This window comes from Nicotiana tomentosiformis, chromosome 9, assembly GCF_000390325.3.
Source record: "Nicotiana tomentosiformis chromosome 9, ASM39032v3, whole genome shotgun sequence".
NCBI lineage: Eukaryota > Viridiplantae > Streptophyta > Magnoliopsida > Solanales > Solanaceae > Nicotiana > Nicotiana tomentosiformis.
Window position 1 is genome coordinate 25,105,346 of NC_090820.1, and position 21,158 is coordinate 25,126,503.

Genomic DNA, 21,158 nt, shown 5'->3' on the forward strand with positions numbered 1-21,158 from the left:
GTCTGATGAATTTTCTCCTAAGATAAGAAAACCTAGTGTGATAAATTTTCTCCTAGGGTAAGAAGTCTTAGTCTGATGAATTTTCTCCTAAGATAAGAAAACCTAGTGTGATGAATATTCTCCCAGGGTAAGAAGTCTTAGTCTGATGAATTTTCTCCTAAGATAAGAAAACTGTGACGACCCAAATTTCCCACCTTAGGATGTCGTGATGGCACCTAGTCTCTAAGACTAGGTAAGACTAACACGTGCTGATTTAATAACATAATTGAACTATTTAATCATTTATCATAAACCACTAAATGACATACATAGCCGCAAGCGGCCAATAGTTATAAATTTTCTAAAACAGGTAGTACGGAGTCATAAGTACTACTAAAACACACTAGAATTTCTAAACACAAAATTGTTTTGAACTATAATTTAATAGTAGCATAATGAAGACATATGGTGACTCTGAGGCCCACGAACGTCAAGCAATTATAGCTTGAATTCTCCCGCTGCGTAGACGTAACTCTCAACAACACAATCGAAATACCTGGATCTGCACAAAAATATGCAGAAGTGTAGTATTAGTACACTACAACGGTACTCAGTAAGTATCAAGCCTAACCTGGGTAAAGTAGTAATGAGGCCAGGTCAAGACACCTACTAGACATAGAAACTTATCCAAGATATACATAAGCTAACAATGGAAAAAATATCAATGTAAGGCCAACGACGGAAATATTATTGATTACAACCAACAATGAAGTAATAGAAACATAAATGACAGCAAGTAGTTGTTACACCCCGTGTTTTGTACGTGCAAGTACATCGTAAGTCAATTGATGTAAGTTTGAAAATGAGATCCTCTTTGAAAGTATATAAAGTTATTTAATGATGTTACGTCCCATTTTCCCAAGCCTCTAAGAGATATCATTCGGGGAAAAATATTTCTAAGGGGACATGTTGTTACACCCTGTACTTCACACGTCACTGTCATTATAGGATTATCTAATGTAAGCTCAAAAAGGACAAAATCCTTCTACAAGGATAAGAAAGGTTTACCGAAGTCGTAAGTAAGTTGAGATGAATATGAGACTTGTTAATTATTATTTAAATGAGTTTAAAGTAATTATATGACTATATATGATATTTGTATATGAAATATAAAATTTGGGAAAAATCGAATTAAAGTTGCGGAAAAACCGACTAAGGATTTGCCTTGTAATTGAGGTTTTTGAGCAATCAATTTCGTGCGCTATATGGGGTATTTTTGGGACATATTATATACCAAATTGAATTTCTTGGAATATAGTTTCCAATGCTCTTAACCATTTATTCATATGACATCCGGATAAAAAGATATAAGCTGAAGAAGGGCCAATGCGAGGGTGCCAAGTAGCACCTTTTTGACTTTAAACAAAACGGGATATTTACATCCCTTATCTCGTCTATTTCTCCATTTTTCCAGAGATCACGACCAAATAACACCTCTTACCTTACCCTTAAGCTCTCTACAAGGGCTTCAAATAAGATTATCATCTCGAGCACGAAATCAAGAAGCGGTAGTGATAAAATGATCCCTACAACGTAAGTATCGCTATATCGCCTCACCTTTTCATTGTAGTTTGAGTTTTTGAATATATTTAATAGTTAATAATATGCTTAATTTCTTTATTTTAGATTTTAAATATCAAGAAAGTTTGATAAATTCGTTTCCAAATAGTTAGAACTCACTGGACGGTAATCAGAAGCTGTGAGTTCGAGTTATTTGACTTGTAGTGGACTATTTTGTGGGTTGTTTCGTGTTGCTTTTGGGCTATCTATTTTGCTACTGTTTAATGTAATTTTGGAGAGGAAAATTTATGGAGAAACACCACATAATGGAGAAATGGTTGATTTGTTGCTCTTTGTAACATTTTCGGGGTGTTTGACGCTACTATAGTTGTTGTTTTGGGTATAAAGTGATTGGGGTGTGTTGGACTGTTGTAAGATGTTTATAACATGGATATCAACTTGAATAAACTTTAAGAGGTAATTATATTGTGTTCTTTTGTGTTATTAAGGTTATCTTGATGTTGATTAAGTTAAATGGATGAACTAGACATGAACTAGTGAATAAAGTTGCCAATTGAGGATAGTTGGAGTTGTGGTTTGTTTTCTTTGTTATAAATATATGGTATAAGGCAGGTATCATTGATGAATGACTTAATTATAATGTAAATGATACTAGTAAGTTAAATTAATAAGTATATAAGGGGTGATATGGGGTATACGTATTCCAATTGGGCTTGTAGCTCGTCGTGAAGTAGTTGTGACTTGTTGTTGCTATAAGGTGTCTTGTTATTGATAAGTATGTATTGCTGGATTTCTCTGGTCATTGTTTTTTGTATATGGTACTGAAGTAGGCTCTTGTTACAGGGGAGATACTTCCTACATTTACATAAATGAGCTACTAGTTTAAGTTGCAGACTTAGCCTTTACTCAACATTTTGAATCTCTTTATGATTTGGTAGATTGAGTTGAGTTGTTTGAAGAATTGCTTGGAAGGTATTAAGAACTCAATGGAGTTAAGGTATGTTAAGGCTATCCCTTCTTTCCTTTTGGCATGATCCATATGATACAACGAAACGAGCAAGAACGCCACTTTCACGAATTGTTCTATTCCTAGAAGTACGAGGGTTACCTATGTTTTTGATTCCCCATATGTCCTACTATCATATCGTCTATTCATGGGTCTCATGACATTCCGAGAGATCTTATTGACTTATTTAATTATGCACTACATTCATTTATACATGTATATTGACCCATGACCAGATGGCGATATATACACGTATAGTATATATATATCGGGTATAAGGGAAAGGTTATGGTGTTATATACGCACCACCACCTGATCAGCTAGTATACCTTGATGATTTCGCCCACAGTGGCTGAGATGATATGATGGGATGCACACAGAGGCTTGAGGATGTTATGTACACATATACAAATGCACTTCACTTTCTCCGGAATTGCCTATCTGGTCAGTATGATTTCGACATATATTGATTGTTATGGCAGGGCCATATCTCAAACTTTATGACATCTATGTACTCGTAGAGGCTTGTAAATAGATGTCATGTATATAGATACTTGTATGGCCTTGTCAGCCTATGTTTTGAGTATACAAATAATAATGTCGGCCTTATAGGCCCGTATGTCACATGTAAAAGTTTCTATATCATGTCAGGTCGTCCTACACTAAGTATTCCCTTGTTTTTTAACTTGGTCATCTCATGACGGCCCTTATACACTATTTACCCATGATAGTATGATAAGAAAGATACGTTACGTTGGTTCTAGGTTAGGTAAGGCACCAGGTGCCCATCGCGGCCCATCGGTTTGGGTCGTGACAAAAAGTGGTATTAGATCAGTTCTGTCCTAGGGAGTCTACAAGCCGTGTCTATTAGAGTCTTGTTTATGGGTGTGTTGTGCACCACACTTATAAGCTGGAGGCTACAGGGCATTTGGGACTGTCTTGTAAGAATTCAAACTCCAAAATTTTATTTTATTCGTAATACAACGATACCTACATCTAGAAAGACAGTTGGTAAGAGATTGAATATGGTTGTGGAAGAATTGAGTAAGAGGAACTCGATTTTTGCATCATGCTTATGATGAGTAAAGGTGAGGTTTTCAGCAGATCATATGTGTACTAAGATGTGTAAGCTTCTTGATAAGGAGCCCTAAGGTAAGAATATCTATCCACCTATATGGTAAAATGAAATAAAAGAATCACAATGTAGATACACGTTTCGGCAAGTAAAAGAAGCAAGATAAAGAAGGGCACGGGGTACCTAGTTAATGAAGATTATCAGTATTTGCAATTCAGACAGAGAAATACAAGCATTATGAGTTACTTTCAACAGTAATAGAGTTATATACCATTGGTTACACTGATCTTAATTATGCCCTATGGGAGCTAGCAGATATAGTTTAAGAGAAGGATAGGATAACAGGATCCAAATGGGGTTAGAGTAACCCAACAATGGTGGATGGATTGTTATCATCAGATAACATTTTCGAAGATAGTGTAAATGTGGTAATAGATCTCCTTGTGAGACACCCAGATGGTGAACTCTAGAATAGTACAATAAGATATGAATACTAGAATTTTCTGAAATTTTAGAAGATAGGCAGTTGAATCCTAGAAGGGATAAATATTTACCTTAGTATGACTTTAGCCCCGAGTAAAAAAAAAGGAAAATGTTAGGCATTCCGAAGAGCCAGTGAGATAAAGCAAGGGGAGCTAAAAGTGAAAGAACGTTTTGTTGAAGTTTTCAGAATAAAGTAATAGACAAAAATATTATTCGGAGAATAAGAAGAGAGTACATGAAGCATTATGATAAGATGTGATATATGGGTGATAACGGTAAATCTAAATATGAGACGATGACGGAATCTATAGTTAAGTGAATGTAAAGACAAGAGGAGACATGCCTTGAAATAATAGAAGAGTATATGCCATAAAGTCATATCCTTCTTTCGAGAAATAAGTTGGTGACTCCAACGTGATTACCAGAAGGAAACGTTAGACCCCAAAGTAATAGAAATTAGTATGAGCTGGTGAACAAGATAAAATGTATATGAATTAGGGACCGAATGATTTGACAATAGACGGCATTATGAATATTTTAGCTATCACGTTCTGACGATAATAGAATGGACAACAGAAGAATAACCTTTAAAGGTCATTCAGGAAGACGCTTCCCTAAAGCGAGCAATGTGAGCAAAGTTAAGCTTAAGAGACTAAGTGTGCCAGTTACACTAGGTGTCACCCTCGTGCGTAAGAACTTTAGTTATCCTTGGTAAAGAAGGGTTAGCGCAAGGTGTGTAAGATGTCAGTAAATATGTGAAAAGATGCCAAAGATGAAGAGGTAACTATGGAATAGTAAAGAAAGAATGCGGTAAAAAGGTGAAATGAATGAGATTGCATTTATTCCGATCCTATAGATATGATACAACTCCAGAACATTATGCAAGAATGACGCCGGGAAGAGGCAATAAGGGTTCTGCACCAGATGATACTGATAAATAAGTGGGAATGAACACTCGATACATAAGGAAACAATATGAGAGATAAGTTAATACAAAGGACATTACCCAAAAGGGGTTACACAGAATATAGATATGAGAATGAACCAACGAGTAGTCTGTAGTGGATTCAGGAAGAGTCTAGTTATGTCTAGATAAGAGGATACAAATAAATCAACAGATCGTGCAAGATAAACATAGTGAACCCCAACATAGGGTATCCAGTTTCGCATATAAGAGATCGCAATTGTTGAAATATTTTTATCTACGAGTTGGGGTAGTTAAAGGTATTGTATAAGTGTTCCAGAAATAAAAGAGAGTGCCACTGAGGATACATTCAAAATTTTAGTTCAGAAGCAACCTAACGAGCACAAGGGCACAGAGGTATGTAACTAAGGATAATTATAGGCGAGTTAGAACATCAAAGATTACTTCGGGTATGAGATGTAATAAGCTCGTAGCTTTACAGGAATCAGAGGGTCTCAACTATGTACTACATTGAAAGACTAGCTGGGGAAATAAGGAAGAAGGCTTTAATCTAAGCATAGTGAGATAAAGAAGAAATGGTCTTGTAACAATAGTCTCACTATAATATTGTATACACTCCATAATAAAGTGGCACCATCGTGGCTAATGAACGGGAAGTAAAAATCAAAGGGGATATTTGAGATCATATGAGTTATAGGATATTCCAGTATTTGTGGGCAAATAGATGAGCTAAGTATTCATGCAACAAGTGGAAGAACGACCAGGAAAAGTAATTGCTTACATTTAAAGAAAATTGAGAAGGCACGAAAGGAAAGCTATGGTGCTAGCTAGTTAAAGGAAGATTGCGAGAAGTATAAATAGATATGTGAAGGTCACAAGCTAAAGTATGATAGAGAGACAAGGTTTTAGGTAAACAAGATTAAGGTTATGAAAAGGTGAGTGAGAAGGTGACGAGAACAGGTAAGGCCTCGAGATTAAGCATATCAAAACGAGAGAGCTGATGGTTTCCTAAGATATAGAAATCTCGGTACATCCTAAAGGAACTCAGAGGAGTCTAAGAATATGAGCAATTAGAAGAGATGAAATACTGCCCTGGTAGTAGAATAAGGGTGTAATGGTGATAGACAAGAGGATAGCGTTTAGGCTTATGAATAAGTAATGATTTTAAGAAAAGGGATTTAATGAATTGCATGGGATTACAATACCCATATAAGATGAATCACGCCGGGATGCTATGAAATACGGTTATTAAAGTATAGTATCACACTAGGTTGAACAGGAAAATCACTTCAGATGTTCCCCGATGAGACGTGAGACATAGTGAAAATATATTACGTAAGATGTCTCAAGTTATCAGTGGTAGATCTAGATCAACATTAAGGTGAATCAACAATAGATGGAAAAAAATTCCAAAGTATAAGAGGAGGATATAATTCCATTCTTTAGAAGAACAGTAATAAGGAAGCATTAAAGGACATAAATTTATACATATGGTATAAGCAGTGAGAGAGTAAGCTGGAGTTGGGTAGCAGACATCCGTAATAATAAACCGAAGTAAGTGTTATAGTACGGTATGACCTACCTAGATGCACTAAAGCCACAAGGACAGATAACTAAGGCTAGGAAATAAAATATAGCAATAGTGGTACATTCAACAAAGTACCAAGTGAAGAATTTAGGTATACCTATAGATGCCCAAAGGGACAACTTGTCATAGTCCTGTATATGTTCACAAAGTGAGGCCTAGAGATTGGCTAAAGGCTGGATGAAAATGAGAGAAGAGTCGCATAGTTAAGACTACATGATAGAAGGTATCAATAGTTAAGATATTGGAAGAATTCTTACCACGAGTTGTGGCATCAGAAAGAGGCCTAAAGGGGGAATGCCCTTGGCTTTGGATTTATTCATAGAACAATTGCCTAGATGGAAAATGACAATATTAAAGTATTCATAAGAGCCATAGGTTATGAGAATGATAAGCGCATCAGTCAACATTCGAGGACGAATGTTCCAAAGGGGGGAATGATGTTACACCCCATGTTTTTGTACGTGAAAGTACTTCGTAAGTAAATTGATGTATGTTTGAAAATGGAAACCTCTTTGAAAGTATATAAAGTAATTTAATGATGTTACGTCCAATTTTTACAAGCCGTTAAGAGTTATAATTCAGAGAAAAATGTTTCTAAGGAGACATGTTGTTACACCCCGTACTTCAGACGTCACTGTCATTATAGGATTATCTAATGTAAGCTCAAAAAGGATGAAATCCTTCTACAAGGATAAGAAAGGTTTACCGAAATCTTAAGTAAGTTGAGATAAATATGAGACTTGTTAATCATGATTTAAATGAGTTTAAAGTGATGATATGACTATATATTATGTTTGTATATGAAATATAAAGTTCGGGAAAAATTGGATTAAAATTGCGGAAAAGCCGACTAAGGATTTGCCTTGTAACAGATCTTTTTGAGCAATACATTTCATGTGCTATATGGGGTCATTTAGGGACATATTATATACAAACTTGCAGGTATTAGAATGTATTTGCCAACTCTGTTAACCATTCATTCATACGATATCCTTATAAAAAGATATAAGCATATGAAGAAGGGCCAATGCGAGGGTGCCAAGTAGCACCTTTTTGACTTTTAACAAAACAGAATATTTACATCCCTTATCTCGTCTCTTTCTACATTTTTCCAGAGAGAACTACCAAATAACATCCCTAAATTTCCCTTAAGCTCTATACAAGGTCTTCAAACAAGATTATCATCCCGGGCACGAAATGAAGAAGCGATAACATTAAAACGATCCCTACGATATGAGTATCACTATATCGCCTCTCTTTTTATTTCTAGTTTGAGTTATGGAATATATTTAATAGTTACGAATATGCCTAATTTCTGTATATAAGCTTTTAAATATAAACAAAGTTTCATAAATTTGTTTCCAAATAGTTAAAACTTACGGGACGGTGATCGGAAGCCGTGAGTTCGAGTTATTTGACTTGTAGTGGACTGTTTTGTAGGCTGTTTCGTGTTGGTTTTGGGCTGTCTATTTTGCTACTACTTAATGGAGTTTTTGAGGATAAATGGTGTTTAGAAAAATCATATAATGGAGAAATGGTGGATTATTCGTTCTTTCTATCATTTTCGGTGTGTTTGACGCTACTATAGTTGTCGTTTTGGGTGTGAAGTGATTGGGGTGTGTTGGGCTGCTGTAAGCAATATATAACATGGATATCGACTTGAATCCACTTTAGGAGGTAACTATATTGTGTTTTTTCAGGTGATTAAGGTTATCTTGATGATGATTAAGTTAAATAGATAGACTAGATATGAACTAGTGAATAAAGTTGCCCATTGAGGATAGTTGGAGTTGTGGACCGTTTTCTTTACCATATATATATATATGGTATAAGGCTGGAATAATTGATGAATAACTTCATTATCTTGTTAATGATACTAGTAAGTTAAAGTAAGAAGTATATAAGGGGTGATATGGGGTATACAGATTCCAATTGGGCTTGTAGCTCGTCGTGAAGTAGTTGTGACTTGTTGTTGTTATATGGTGTCTTGTTATTGATAATTATGTATTGCTGTATTTCTCTGGTCATTGTTGTTTGTATATGGTATTGGAGGAGGCTCCTGTTACATGGGAGATGCTGCCCAAATTTACATAGACGAGCTACTAGTTTAGGTTGCAGACTTAGCCTTTACTCAACACTGATTTTGAATCTCCTAATGCTATGGTAGATTGAGTTGAGTTGTTTGAAGAATTGATTGGAAGGTATTAAGGACTCAATGGAGTTAAGGTATACTAATGCTATCCCTTTTTTCCTTTTGGCATGATCCATATAATACAACAAAACGAGCAAGCACGCCACTTTCACGAATGATTCTATTCCTAGAAGTACTAGGGTTACCTAAATTCTTGATTCCCCATATGTCGTACTATCATATTGTCTGTTCATCGGTCTCATGATATTCCAAGAGATCTTATTGACTTATTTCATTATGCATTACATTCATTTATACATGTATATTTATCCATGACCAGATGGCATTATATACGTGTATAGTATATGTATATGGGGTGTGGGGGAGAGGTTATGGCGTTATATACGCACCACCACCTGATCAGCTAGTATAAGTTGATGATTTCGCCCACAGTGGCTGGAATGATATGCTGGGATGCCCTTAGAGGCTTTATGATGTTATGTACGCATATACCTATGCATGGTATGGCATTTATATGCACATGGATGACATTATAAGTTTTTCAGAATTACATGTTGAGTTCTTTACTACATGTTTCTTTTATGTCTTTTATACACTACTATCATGCCTTACATACTCGTTACTTTATTTGTACTGACGTCCCTTTTTCCTGGGGACGATGCAGTTCATGCCCGCAAGTCCCGATAGACAGGTTGAGAGTCCTCCTAGTAGGCTATCAGCTCAGCGGAAGGTGTTGGTGCACTCCACTTGCTCTGGAGTTGCCTATCTGGTCAGTATGATTTGGACATGTATTGATTGGTATGGCGGGTCCATATCTTAAACATTATGACATTTATATACTCGTAGAGGCTTGTAGACATATGTCATGTATATGGATACTTGTATGGTCTTATCGGCCAATGTTTTGAGTATACAAATGATAATGTCGTCCTTATAGGCCAGTATGTCACATGTATAAGTTTATATATCATGTCGGGTCGTCCTACATTTAGTATTCCCTTATGTTTTATTCTTGTTAACTCATAAGGGGCCTTCTATACCATTTACCTATGATGGTATAATAAGAAAGATACGTTGCGTTGGTGCTCGGTTAGGTAAGGTACCGGGTAGCCCATCGCGGCCCATAGATTTGGGTCTTGACTGTAGTAAACGAGTAATAAAGAAACAACGTAATCAGAATACTGATGGGATGTAAATGAATTCAATTAAGGAAACAAATGAATGACAACTCAAAAAATCAAATCGCTTCCAATGCATGGACTTACAACAAGAATTACCTCGAGGCACCACACCTCATAAATCACAAGTCATGAATCACAATTTCCAAATCTTACACATATGACACCTCGTGCCCACAATGACAATAACCTTAGCATGGCAAAGCCCACGGCTACAATGTACTTGCAACTGTGATGAATATTAATTTAGATGAATGAAAGATATATTTAAACACAATAAAACATAATAACAATCTTGAATAAAGTAAGGTGTCAAATGAAATAATGAGTTTATTTTAGAAATCAAGTAAAGTAAGATAATAAACAATTGTCACGACCAAAATTCCAACTAGTCGTGATGGAACCTAACCCCTACCCGCTAGGTAATCTAATTAACAACAATCTGATTTAATGAGATTTAATGAGGAAAAAAATGAAGAAATAACTGAACTTTTATACAAGGAATTCCCAAGTACTGGTAGTACAAGTCATGAGCTTCTAAGATTTAGAGTTTACAAAGCTGGAATGAAATAAATTTATCATCTATTTGAAATATACATTAACGGATTAATAATTCTAAAGCTACCAAGAACAAGAGGCAGATATGACCGGAACGCAGGTACATCTTCAATGCCATCTCCTGACATACACAATAACATCAACATCCAAACTCTTCACACTAGGCGCAGAAGTGCAGTATGAGTACAACAGACACCATATACTCAATAAGTAACAAACCTAACAGTAAAGGGAAATAACTCAAAGATATGATGCTCAGCTAGTTCACATTTAGGGAAAATAGTCATGCTTTTCATGTATAACAGTAAAACTCAAATCCTTCACCAGAATCACCAAAATATGAGTAAGTCAGAAACCTTTGATTTTTCCCAAAAACATTCAACAACCGATAAGATGATTCAATCTTAGATAGCATGAGGAAAGTACATCTCTATACCTAAATGTCAATGTGCATGTGAGGTTATAAATGTCACAAAACTGTGTAACATGAGTAAATGCATCTCTATGGCTATATGTCAAGTATGCATGTCAGATGCAATGTGTCATAGTGATGAACTCATGTACTCATACTCTTAGAGTACTCAACATCACAGTCTCACACTTCCACTCATCACGCTCAATCACTCAGCACTATACGGTACCTGCTGCAGTGCGTAGCCCAATCCTATCATGAATCCACAGTAATTGCATTCACTGTGGGTGTGCAGATTCCGGAGGAGTGGATCCGCCCAAGCGCTAATATAACCTGTTGCGCTGTGCAGCCCGATCCTATCATGAATCAATAGTGCCTGCTGCAACATGCGGACCGTTCCCATCATGAATCAATTATACCTAATGTGGCGTGCAACCCAATCCCATAAATATCACTCACAATACGGGCCTCAGACCCCAACTCAGTCATCAATCTCTCTAGTCTCTCGGGCTCACAAATCTCATGCCAAACAACCCAAATAATAATAACAACATGATGTGACAACACATGATAAATGAGACTGAGATATGATATGTTAATGAATGAATGTGATTGAGTATGCAAATGCAATGTAAGCAAATAACTCAACAACAGAAAGGACCTCAGTGGGTCCCAATAAAATAAACATATAGCCTAAACATGATTTCTAGCATGGATCACAGCTCAATTATACTAGCACGTAGAACGTTCAGGGATACAGACAAGATTATGTAACTACATGCCCGTCACCTAGCATGTGCGTCACTTCTCACCAAACGCATAACACGTATATTCAGGGATTCATACCCTCAGTACCAAGTTTAGAAGTGTTACTTACCTCGAACAAGCCAAATCCAATACCAAGCAAGTCAAAAGATACTCGAAGAATACCATCTCGCGCGTACCAACCTCTGAACGCCTCGAAACTAGCCAACAACAACTCAAGAACATGAAATAATGCAAAAGAAAACAAACCCAATCGATAAAGGTGTAATCTTTAATCAAAAGCCCAAAGTCAACCAAAACGTCAAACCCCGGGCCCGCACCTCGGAACCCGACAAAACTCATAAAATATGACAACCCATTCAATTACGAGTTCAATCATACTAGTTTCACTCAAATCCGACTCCGAATCGATGTTCAAAACTAAAAAATTCACTTTATGAAACTTAAGCCAAAAACCCCTAATTTCTCTTTTGATTTAATCCAGCAAATGCCAAAAACGAGAATAGATTCACGAAATATAATGAAAATCGAGTAGAGAACACTTACCCCAATCCATATGGAGAAAATCGCCTCAAAAGCCGTCTCAATCCGAGCTGCATAGCTCCAAATATGCTAAAATAGTCGAAACTTCTGAAATAGAGTACTTTACAAGCTCTACCCAGGTGACCCCTACACGAATGCGGAAACTCCATCGCGATTGCGATGCACAAAATAATATGCCGCCAAATATACTCTACGTATTTGCGGCATATCCTTCGCAAACGCGATTCACAACAGCTCCAATCTTACGTGATCGTATCATCTACTCCGCGAACGCGAAGGCATTCCCCCAGTCCCCAGCTTGTCATCTCTACTCTAAGCGAACGCAAGCATAAGGATGCGAGTGCGATGTCCAGTCCTCAGAAAGGTACGCGAACGCGATACCACTTTCGCGAATGCGATGAAGGAAAAAGACCATCTCCTCTAATACACTATACGATCACAAATGAGGTTAGAAACACCCTAAATCAGTAGCAACCAGCAATGAGAACATGAAGAAAGAAATGGCCCGAAATACATCTGAAACACGCCCGAGTCCCTCGGGACCCCATCCGAACAAACCAACAAGTCCCATAACCTAACAAGGACCTACTCCAGGCCTCAAATCAAGCATAACAACATCGAAACGACAAATCGCACCTCAAATCAAATATTCTAATTCAACTTGGAATGAACTCAAATTTTTCCTATAAGTCCCAAATGACATAACGAATCTATTCCAATTCCCGGAACCACAATCCGAATCTGATATGCTCAAATTCAACTCTCGGTCAAAATCATGAACTTTACAAACCTTCAAATTTCCAGCTTTCGCCAATTAGCACCGAAACCTTCTAGAAATATCCAATGCAAATATGGGCATATGCCCGAATACAAAATCACCATCCGGACCTAACGAAACCATCAAAACTACAATCCGAGGTCAAATACTAAAAAGTCAAACTTGGTCAACTCTTCCAACTTAAAGCTTTAAACATGAAATCCATTCTTCCAAATAAAACTTCAGATCACCTAAAACGAAAACTGAGGATTCACACAAGTGATAATACATCATACGATGCTCATCAAGACTTCAAATAGCTGAACGGGATGCAAATGCTCAAAACAATCGGCTGGGTCGTTACATTCTCCCCCACTTAAACATACGTTCATCCTTGAACGTGCCAAGAGTCGTTCCAAAGCCAACAAATCACTGTGCCACCTTACCATTTACATTCTCGGGGGTGATCCCACATCACCTTATTCAATATAGGCCTAACAACAAAACATAACTGAAGATCATTACTTCAACCTTAGACCGTAAATTTTAGAATAAAATTTCCACATTCGGAATTCCTTACAATACCTAAATCTCGCACCTACACACTGTTTAAGTCTGAAGAAGTTGTATCAAGCCATAACCATAACCCAAGATTTTATTACATGATATACCGCATAGCTTGCATACTCGTATCAATAATTCCCGATCACAGTACCCGATCAAAACAAACCCAATACCGGTAATAAACCTTATATCAAGCAAAACCTCGTTCTAAAACCTTCATACACGGCCGATGATGAAAGAAACACGTAGAAACTCGTGACCACTCATTAGATCAACAAGTCACGGGGCACTCTCGCCTAACAAAAACAAAAGCCCAAATTCTAAGCTGACTTTCGATATTACTCTTCCGAATACACCGTAATCAAATTCGATAGCAACCACCTCAGGCCCAAAGACTTCATCTCATCAAATACAAGTTACTCTAATGACACGCCACACCAATATTACCCAGATCAAAAAACCGCGCATTCCGTGCACCAATACACAACAATTCAAATGCGCTAAAAATGAAAAATGACTCAAATGAGAGAACCGTTTCGCAAGCTCAACAAGTACCACCACAACATAATTCTAGGAACATATCATACGTAGTAGAATGAAAACACACAAATCTATATAAAAAAGGAGCATATCCCTACATAACTTCGTTGCAGTGCGTAACCCTATCCAAACACCGGTCCATATAAAATACCTCAAGCCACAATGATCAAAATCAACAACCACACACAATTTGACGTCAAGTACACCAAGTGCATGTCCATAACCATGGATAAGCAACAACCCAATATACCACAATCGGAAAAGTCCATAACCAAGGTGCAACCAACCATTCCACACCCCAATAACCCTCTCGCTCGACTTCCGCTACAAGACCCAAATAGAACCGCACCATGTGTGCATATAACCAATAAATCACAACCCTTAGTAGCATAAAAGTGTAACACATAGAACATATCAGAACACAAACAAGCTCAACTCCGACCAAATGACTCACCCCTCAACACTAACAGTTCTAAATCAACAAATCCGACCCGGTGTAGAATGCTCATCCTCATTCGGCCTACTAATGGGCCCCCAAACCAACTATGGTCATCCCCAAATATATAAATGGACCTTCAAAAGTCCACAATGACCTAACAATAACACATACTACCATCTAGCATACTTTGGCCACATCTTGATAGTCCGCAACCCCAAAATAATCTGCTTACGAGAACTCCTAGTCTCCAAATCCATAGCACACATGAATCACCATAGCCGATCCCAACTCTGCCACTCGAATGACTAACTCATCTATCATACATAATCATCCTCGCGATAAATAGTCCTATAATTCTTCCATGCCACATAGGAAAATTTTAACATCAGCAGTCGATCAGCCTGGTGAGTACTGCAATACCCATGAAGCATCCGTAAGTCAAACACACTGTGCCTTATGAAATTCACACCCTTCCCAGGCAATACAAAGTAGTAATAGCATTCATCTAATCTTCTGAAACCGTCCATGTTGTCTGAGAATTCAGGATCATCGCTTATAAACTGAACTGTGACCTTGCACATGCAAATCTCAATCCCACACAACACACAACATCTATCATTCCATCATATAAAAAGCATGAGAGTCACCAACATAATACATACCTGATCAGTTAGAAACCTTCCATTTTATCCCATCTAGGAGAATATTACAACATACAACATACCCCTCATACTTGTAGATAATATCCATCTCAAATTGTGGCAGAAATTATCAAGAACACTTCAAAACCCATTTGCACATAACCATGCCATTAGACCCAAATCCCTCTAACTCAACTAAGCCACACAAATCGCCAAACCCAAGAGTATTGCCACAAAACACCTATAGATAATCATAGAGTTGCTTCTGAATTACCCTCAAGTTGACACTTCTCCTTGCCAGTAGACTACGATCCTTACCCAAAGCTGACAACAAGAGATCCTAGCATAAAACCACACCCCCCTAAGGCCCATAAGCCGTTGTATTCCATCTTAAGAACACTAAAAGTTCAACAACCGAGACACCCACTCTGAAGAGACCTTCGGTGAATCTAAAGTAGTTTCTTTCACCTCCTTGATACTAAAATGTAGAATCCATGATGATATAGAAACACTGCAAGTCCCAACACCATCCGATGCAAATCTCATATTCTTGCCATATACAAGTCCGAAAATCTCAATTACCACATATAAATAATGAATCCCTTAGAACCTTCTCGAGATTCATCCACTCTGCTTAAATCTCAAATGCACCTCCCAAAAGGGCCGAACGACATGTGCTCCATTAGCATGACTATACACAAAGAAATAACCTTGACCTCTAAGAAACCGAGTGAATCCCTACTCCATGCACACAATATCTGTCACTAATAACAAACTCAAATCATTCCACGATTCCCATATACCTATAAAGTGTAATACACCATGCTTCTAGAAATTTCCTTACATAAGTCATCCTGAAAACCAGCCTCTGCAAGTCATAACCATGCAATCAAATCGTCGATAGTCGACTCTCCCATTTGGCTCAAAGCCATAGATCAAAATATTCGATAACTCACAATGCCCATACTCTATTACTATTATAATACCACGGTGAGATTCAACTAAATCCTTCATAAGCTCATGTAACACAAACGATTTAATACCTCAAATCATCTACTAAGCTCGCATTCATCCTCATAACAGTAAAGCCAACTTCCTCAAGCGATCCAAACTCATGTTGCAACACATATAATCCACCGGTAAGAGAAAACAACATAGGGATCACACAACCTCAGGACAAACCGCATGAGATAACCTACCTGCTTAGCCTTAAACTGGCATCTCTTACGTCCTACCAAAGCCATAACCACTAAGCATTCACTAAATCTTCCCGAGTCTAAGCTCCTCAATAGAACATAAGAATCTACTTCATCCCATGAATGAACAACATGAAACTTCCCTCAACACGCTCATATATTGAGATTGTACAACACATCAAGACAGAAATCAAACATCCAATAGTCCTTTTCACATCCTAGATAGACCCTTCTCGCCACATCTAATCCATCTGAACATATCTTGCAGTCACATCATATTCATCCTATAACCATCCAACCACTCACCAAGCCATAAGCCCCATTCATAGGGACACTACCAGACATAGAAGTCCAAAAACACATGCTCACACAACTGAAACCACCGAGTCCATGCTACGGTCAAAACCCGGCCTCAAGTCTTCTAGACTGGCCAGACTCCAAACATAGAAGAACGCATCTCGCACCTCATCCATGGAATCACATGTCGTCGATGCAGAACTGATACCGAAGGCTCACGTACGCATACGAGTAAGTGGAAGGAATTCAAAGCACTATGCTTCAAGATGAATCAAATGATGCACGATAAGGAAAGAAAAATGGGAAGTTTATCCTGAATACTTTGTAGCCTCTCGAAGATAAGTATGAACGTCATCATACCGATCTACAAGACTCTACTAGACACTTGCTCATGACTCGTAGAACCTATGAACCTAGAGCTCTGATACCAACTTGTCACGACCCAAAATTCAACTAGTCATGATGACACCTAACCCCAACCCACTAGGTAAGCCAATTAACAACAATCTGATTCAATGATATTAAATGAGGAAATAAATGAAGAAATAACTGCACTTTTATACAAGGAAATCCCATGGACTAGTAGTACAAGTCATGAGCTTCTAAGATTTAGCCAACAACAACTCATAACAATATAATAAAAGTGGTACAAGAAATAACTCAAAGATATGATGCTCAGCTAGTTCACAGTTACAGAAAATAGTCATGCTTTTCAAGTATAACAATAAAACCCAAATCCTTCACCGAAATCACCAAAATATGAGTAAGTTAGAAACCTTTGATTTTTCCTAAAAACGTTCAACAACAGATAAGGTGATTCAATCTGAGATAGCATGAGCAAAGTACACCTCTATGCCTACATGTCAATGTGCATGTGAAGTCATAAATGTCACAAAACTGTTTAACATGAGGAAATGCATCTCTATGCCTGTATGTCAAGTATGCATGTCAGATGCAATGTGTCACAGTGATGAACTCATGCACCCACACTCTCAAAGTACTCCACATCACAGTATCACACTCCCACTCATCACGCTCAATCACTGAGCATTGTACTGTATCTACTGCGGTGCATAGCCCTGATCCCATCAAGAACCAAAAGTAACTACTCTCACTGTGGGTGTGCAGACTTCGTAGGGGCGGATCCTGCCCAAGCGCTAATATAACCTACTGCGGAGTGCAGTCCGATCCCATCATGAATCGATAGTGCCTGCTGAGGCGTGCAACCTGATCCCATAATGAATCAATAATACCTGCTATAGCGTGCAGCCCGATCCCATCAATATCACTCATAATCTAGCCCTTAGACCCCAACTCAGTTATCAATCTCTCTAGTCTCCCGGGCTCACAGTTATCATGCCAAATATCCCAAATAATGATAAAACGTGATGTGACAACAAATGATATAGAGACTGAGTATGTAAATGCAATTTAAGCAAATAACTCAACAACAAAAATTACCTAAGTAGGTCCCAACAGAATAATCATATAGCCTAAACATGATTTCTAACATGGATCACGGCTCAATTACTCTAGCACGTAGAAAGTTAAGGGATACAGACAAGATTAGGTAACTACACAGTAACACAAAATTAACCGAGCCACAATTCACACATCAACTAGCATGTGTGTCACCTCTCACCAAATAATATAACATGTATATTCAGGATTCATACCCTTATCACAAAGTTTAGAAATGTTACTTATCTCGAACAAGCCAAATCCAATTCCGAGCAAGCCAAACGAGACTCCAAGAATACCATGTTCCGACCTCCAAATGGCTCAAAACTAGCCAAAAGCAACTTAAGACCATCAAATAATGCCAAAGGAAACAAACCCAATCGATTAAGGTGGAATATTTAATCATGAAATATAATCAAAACCGAGTTGAGAACACTAACCCCAATCCATATGGTGAAAATCTACTCAAAATCTGTCTCACTCCGAGCTCCATAGTACCAAATATGCTAAAATAGCTTAAACCTCCGAAATAGAGTACGTTATAAGCTTTGCCCAGTCGACCCCTTCGCGACAGCTCCAACCTAACGCGATCGCATCATCTACTTCTCGAACGTGAAGACATTCCCCCCAGTCCCCAGATTCTCATCTCTGCTCTCTGCTCTAAGGACGCGAACGCGATGCCCAGGCCTCACCAAACAACGCTAATGCAATACCACTTTAGTGAACACAATGAACGAAAAAGACCAGCTCCTCAAATACACTATGCGATCGCGAAGGAGGTTTGAAACACCCGAAATCAGCAACAACCAACAGTGAGAACATGAAGACAAAAATGGCCCGACATCAATTCGAAACATGCCCAAGTCCCTCGGGGGGCCGTCCTAACATACCAACAAGTCCCATAACCTAATACAGACCTACTCGAGGCCTCAAATCACGCATAACAGCATTGAAACGACGAATCGCACCTCAAATCAAATATAATGAACTTTGAACTTTCAACTCAGGTCGAAACATATCAAATCAACTCGGAATGTACTCAAATTTTGTGTACAAGTCCCAAATGACATAAAGAGGCTATTTTAATTCCAAAAACCACAATCTGAATCCAATATTCTCAAAGTCAACTCTCAGTCAAACTTATAAACTTTCCAAACCTTCAAATTTCCCACTTTCATCAATTAACGCTGAAACCTTCTAGAAATATCTAAATGCAAATCCGAGCATACGCACGAGTCTAAAATCGTCAACCAGACCTAATGGAACCATCAAGCTCCAATTCGAGGTCAAATATTAAAAAGTCAAAACTTATCAACTCTTCCAACCTAAAGCTTCAAACATGAAATTCATTCTTCCAAATCAAACTCCGGATCACCCGAAACTAAAACCAAGGATTCACACAAGTCATAATACATCCTATGTTGTTGCTCAAGACTTCAAATAGCTGAACGGAATGCAAATACTCAAAACAATCGGCTGGGTTATTTCAACAATTTATACGAAACAGAATGTCAAATGGATTTAATTTAGAAATCAATAAAATTGAGTAAAAGTATCATTTTTAAGCAAAACAAAACATAAGTTAAATTAATGAATTAAATACACAATTTGTTAATGTGATGAACCGATAGGTCATCTTATGTTTTAAAATCTAATTCTGTGATCAAAAGCCTTAAAATCTCAGTTTTACCCTCCTCGATTTGTGTGCACAGTCCGGGCGTGTTTCCGGAAAGAATAAGAATTTTACCTTAAAAATTCATTTAAGTTGACTTCGGTCAATGTATTGGGAAAACATACCAGGATGCGTGTTTTTACAGTTCCGGTTGGTCCGTATCGTAATTTGGGACCTGGGCGTATTCCGGAATTGAATTCGGAGGTCCCTAGCTCGAGTTATTGATTTTTGTTGAAAACATGAAAGTTTGAAAGTTTTATGGTTTTTAAGGATCGATGGATGTTTGGATTTATTGATACCGGGTATGTATTTTGGTTTCGGAGCACGGTACAGGTTGACTATAATATTTATGACTTGTAAGTCGAATTTAGTGAGAAATAGAGTTGATTTGACGTGATTCGGATGTTCGGTTGTGAAAATAGAAGTTTTAAAGTTTTCTTAAAATTTTCATTTGATTTGGTATCCGATTCATAGTTCTAGTCGTTATTTTGATGTTTTGATTGCGCGAGCGAGTTCTTATGATGTTTTAGGACTTATGTGCATGTTTGGTTTAGAGCCCCGAGGGCTCGGGTGAGTTTCGGATAGGCTACGGGGTGAATTGGACTTAGACAAATCTGATGTTTTTGTTGCAGCTGGTTTTTTGGTATGTTGTGATTCGCGATCGCGAAACCATTCTCGCGATCACGAAGGGCATCTGGGTTGGGGGAGTATTTTACACTACGCGAACACGAGACTATGGTCGCGAACACGGAGCAATGGGGGGTTTGCTCTATGCAAATGTGACCCGTCACACACGAATGCGTAGCATTAGCTAGGCTGGGTACGAGACTTGAGGTTACACTACGCGAATGCAGGACTTGTCTCGTGAACGTGGAGGTTAGAGGGGCTAAAACTTCGCGAACGCGTGTATCCTCTCGCGATCGTGTAAGCTTAATAGGCACTGCTCTTCGCGAACGCATCAGGATTCACGCGAACGCGATGAATACCTAACTCCTAGTTGTTCAAAACAGAACCAAAACGGGATTGTTTCCATTCCTTCAAAATTTCAAAACTAGAAGACCTAGAGGCAATTTTCCTAAAAGATTTTCTTCCCCAATTTGTTGGTAAGTGATTTTAACCTACTTTATTTTAATTACCTATTACATTTCATGAGTTTTCAATGTAAAATCTAGTATTTTCATGGTGGAAATTGGGGGTTTGGGTAGAATTAGGGATGTTTGAGGTCAGATTTCAAAACAAATTATATAATCAGGATCAGGTGTGAATGGGTAAATGGACTTTGGTCCGAACCTCGGGTTTTAACCAAGCAGGCTCGGGGGTAAATTTTTGAATTTTTGGGCGTGAGT